Source organism: Aegilops tauschii, chromosome 7 (genome assembly GCF_002575655.3).
Source record: "Aegilops tauschii subsp. strangulata cultivar AL8/78 chromosome 7, Aet v6.0, whole genome shotgun sequence".
In the NCBI taxonomy this organism is placed as follows: domain Eukaryota; kingdom Viridiplantae; phylum Streptophyta; class Magnoliopsida; order Poales; family Poaceae; genus Aegilops; species Aegilops tauschii.
The window spans coordinates 315,421,555-315,426,549 of record NC_053041.3 but is presented as its reverse complement, the minus strand read 5'-3'; positions in this window follow the sequence as shown (position 1 = coordinate 315,426,549).

Sequence of the window (4,995 nt, the reverse complement as noted above, 5' to 3'; positions counted from 1 at the left end):
GGGTCGACGGGTCGAAGAAAATCGGCTATTTGCCACTTTCAACATGCGGATTTGCAAAATTGCCACTTTCAACATGGATTTCGTAAAAATTGCCACCTAGCTCGTGTGCACTTTGATTAACATGCCATTTTCTTAGTTTCTATTGCTTTTCTTTTTCTTTTTCCTTTTTTGGCAATTGAAAGGACCAAAGTGCCCTTGGATATTTCAACCTGATCCGATATGTTTGTGTACTGGTTGGATGGGGATTGCTCGACTAGCTCATCCTTGTCGTCAAGTTGCTTGCCGTTGTACTTCATTGATGCTTGCCCGAGCCAGCGATGCTCTGCCTTAGCTGAACCACGCCAGGGTGAGCAATCGCAGATCATCGCCGTTGCTAGCCTACACCTGCGCGCGACCGCGGCTCTCCGCCTTAGCAGGACCACTCCCGTGTGAGCAACCGCAGGTCGCCGCCGTTGCTAGCCCACGCTGCGCGCACCACCGCGACTCGCCGCCCTAGCTTCACCATGCCTGTGTGAGCAACCGCAGGTCGACGCCGGTGCTTGCCCTTGCCGTGCCGACGCCTGCAGCTCGCCGCTGGTGCTCGTCCATGTCTGCATGGACCGCCACAGCCTCGCGGATGCCTACGCGAGCCACCGCAGCTCGCCGCCAGTGCTCGCCCACTCCTGCGCGCGCCAGCGCAGCTCGCCCTCCCCTTCGCGCGTTGGCAGCAGCAGCTGTTGGAGGAGACGGATGCCTGCCCAAGTTGTGAAGATGGAGAATGCAAGGAGACAGGAAATGGGCAGCGTCCAACGATTGAAGCAAGACGTCCAGGCAATCAGCGATGCGCCCAGCACGATATTCTTGGTGGGCAGCATGCACTCATCTGCTTCAAGCGTTCTGATCTGATTCCAAATACGTGTAGATAGCGGTAGACAGCATCAGGGGTACTTTGGCCCTTTCAGGTGCTAGAAAATGGAAAAGAAAAACAAAAGCAATGGAAAAAGGGAAAATGGCATGTTAATCAAAGTGCACATGAGCTGGGTGGCATTTTTACGAAGCCAATGTTGAGAGTGGCAATTTTGCAAAGCCCCGTATTGAAAGTGGCAAATAGCCGATTTTCTCGACGGGTTAAGAGCGTGTTTGGTTGCCATCATGCGGCAAAGGCGTCTGGCCTGAAGTGTCCCTGAAAGCTGTCTGCACCTTGTTTGGTTCATGCGGCAAAGGCGGCTGGCCTGGAGTATCCCTGAAAGCTGCCTGCACCTTGTTTGGTTCATGACCTGGTGAATCGGCTCGTAGCCTGGTCTGTATCACGTACAGAAGGGATTAGCCTGGCCAGCTATCCAGGCATGCACTTAGCCTGACCCAGGCGAACCAAATCGGACGCATGGCGGCCGAAAGCAAATTGCGTGGCTATCCAAATCCAGCAACCCGTACTGACATAAGGGACCATAAACTATTACATTGCTTTAATACTAGTCCAGGTCGAGGACCGCAACCAAACACCGTCCAGCCCAGGCACGCACTTAGCCTGACCCAGGGAACCAGATCGGATGCCCGGCGGCCGAAAGCAAGTCGCGTGGCTATCCAAATCCAGCAACTCATACTGACAAAAGTGACCATAAACTATCACATTGCTTTAATACTAGTTCGGGCCGAGGGCTGCAACCAAATACCATCCAGCCCAGGCAGCCTGGCCAAGCAAATTTCATTCAATTTTCAGGCATAGACCAGACATCTACTTTTCCCAGGCATGGAGCCGAGGTAACCAACCAAATAGCCCCTAAGTGCGTGCCTGGATAACTGGCCAAGCTAATCCCTTCTGTACGTGATCCAGGCCAAGCTACGAGCCGATTCACCAGGTCATGAACCAAACAAGTTGCAGGCAGCTTTCAGGGACACTCCAAGCCAGGCGCCTTTGCCCCAGGATGGCAACCAAACACGCTCTTAGCCTAATCCAGGCAAACCAGATCGGACGCCTGGCGGCCGAAAGCAAGTTGGCTGGCTATCCAAATCCAGGAACTTGTACTGACAAAAGCGACCAGAAACTATCACATTGCTTTAATACTAGTCCAGGCCAAGGGCTGCAACCAAATACCATCTAGCCCAGGCAGCCTGATGAGGACATCAATACCATTGTTACACCCACAGCCCCTGCTGCTATACATACTGAACCAATTACTAGAGCTCGCGCACGCCAATTAAATTATCAAGTACTTTCGTTTCTTGGTAATGATTCTACTGTTCATGAGAATATGATGCTGCCTAAATTGGATACATTTGTCTTGCTTACAAATGAAGGGCCTAGCTTGGACAAGAGGGATGAACATTGGAGCAAGATTAAGCATGGAGATGATGGCATGCTCAAGGGGAATAAGAACGGAGTTACAAGTGATGATTTCAGGACTTTGAAGCCACCATAATGAGTGCATGAAACCTTGGACGAAATATACAAGAAGCCACTTCATAAATTTCATCCAGAGGTTATTATAGGTGTTGCGTCACCTTATTTTTGGGCCAGGCCCATGTAATTTCGAAATAGTCAAGTATAGGCTGTTTTTAGAGTCCGTATGTGTGGGGAAACAAGAGTTAGGGTTGGTTTCGGACCCCTCCTCCAAGGGCCACAAAATCCCCCCCCCCTCTTCCTCCATATATACAGCCCTTAGGGCATCGTTTAGACTTTGGGTTTTGTTTAGATTAAAAGTTCGCCATAGCTGCAACTTCGCGTACTTCATTTGTGTTCAACGACCAGACCAAGACGTCACAGAACCCCACCTTGATCAATAAAGCTTTCATCTTATATTCGCAATATCCAGATTGCAATCTTAGTTTCTTGCTTGTTCTTCGTTTGCTTGCAGGAAATAGACCTACGTGGTCAGGTTGATCGTGCTCCGGCGTAGTCAATAACCTCTCGGAGTTGGTTTAGCGATTGCTAAGGCGCGACGTCCTCGCACGTTCGTAGTCGGATCGTCAAAGTCGAATTCCACCAAAGAGATATCCATCATCTCATCCAAAGACGGGACACCTTTGCCACTATCAAGTGGTATCAGATTTCCAGGTTCTTGGTGAGATTTTACAGTTTTTCGTAGTTTAGATCGAGTCTGTTCTTCATACCTATAGTCCACGAAAAAGCCAAAAAAAATTAGGGTTAGTTCATCCTATCCGAACCAGTCTGAGCCTTCACATAGTCTTTTCAGTATTTTGCTTTGTTGAATTTGCGGTTGCATCATCGTGTCAAGTTGCTGGTCTTAGCGTCCAGTCTTTTAGATTTTTGAGTTCTGGTCATAAGTTGTCACGCCGCCACCGCACCATCATCATCGCCCCTGCCATCTACCACCACCGCTTATCTGCCACCACTCTGAATCTGTATCCATATACCACCACCAATCCGTATCCATATACCACCACCGCTGCCATATCCTACCACCATATATCCACCACCAATCCGAGTTACTTTCATATTAGGTTTGTTTTCGAGATCCATCTAATTTCCGATTCGTGTTTCCTTGCCTGAGTAGGTTTCGAAAAAAAAAGAGTCTGGAGACCCCCGGGCAATTTTTAGGCCAAAATTTTGGCGACCAAAAATATTTTTTCCCTATCCTATTTTTAGGTCCCAGGGAGCGTTTTGAGACACTCGCCATCAGTGATTTTTTTGTCGCACTTTTTCGTCGTCGCTGCCCTGATTCCCGAAAAAAAATGTCAAAAAAATTCCGTGCCTATCCTATTAGTTTGACTTGGGAAGAGTTTTGAGACACTCGCCATTATAGTGATTTTTTCGCAAAAAAAAGAGGAGCGCAAAAAAAGAAAAAAAAATCAAAGTGTGCTTTTGCCTTGTTTACGTGTCGCACCGTGATTTCGCTCGTGTTCTAGGCTCGCATCTCTAGTACGGTCTAGCCTAGGACCAGCACAGTACCGTCATTGAGCGTTTATTCAACTTTGCATCTCTGAATTGATTATTGCTGAACCTTTTTGCTACCATATTATAAGCCTTCCCAGCTCCACATACATCTACGTCGTGCATTTGACTCTCCCTGGTAATCGCTCTATCCAAGCTTTGAGAGTTTTGACTACAACGGTTGCCGATCACCACCTGCTGCTTGGTAAGAACTGGTAAGAATTTGATATTTGCTTGACGGATTTGTGACGCCCCACCACCACCATTTTCTAGTAGTCTGTAGGATCATATTCTTGTGTGTTTCTATTGCTGCTAACCATGACAGGATCACAAGTCGATGAGACTGACTGGGAGAACATGACGAATAAGGAGTTGCATGATAAATTTCAGCAAATGATGACTGAACAGGTGCAAGATGTGCTGAACAATTTTGAAGAGGCCATGGATAAGATAACTGGTCTTGAGAAGACGTTCGAAACAAAGCTTGATAACAAATTTAATGAACTGCTTGCGCGTCTTCCACAACCACCACCGGCTGCACCTGCCGCACCTCTGCAACAACAACAACGACAACGACGACTACCTCCACGTCGCGAAACAGCCCTCCGCCGAGCGAGCCGTGTCCCTCTTGAGCCTGGCCAAACTGTTGGTGCTGCTGTTGATACTTATGTGGCTCCTGCTGCTGATGAGGAGGAGGATGATTATGCGGGAGATTACGAAGATGAGGTTGATTAAAATCAGAACTACGTGCAACCACCAGCACCACAACCACCAGGTCGTCCACATGCAAATAATCGCAATGGTTAGGCTGCACCACCCCCTCAGGTACGAGATCATGACCATCTCCCTAAATTGAAATTGAATATTCCACCATTTGAGGGTAGATACGTTCCTGATATATATCTTACTTGGGAGTTAGAAACCGAACAACGTTTTACATGTTTAGAATATCCCGAGGAGAGACATGTTGCTGCTGCACTTTGTGCTTTCACTAGTTTTGCTTGTGCGTGGTGGTCTGAACATCGTAGATTATATCCGAATAATATTCCAACTACTTGGGCTGCTTTGAAAACTGCTATGCGTACTCGTTGGGTTCCACCATATTATCAACATGAATTACTTCA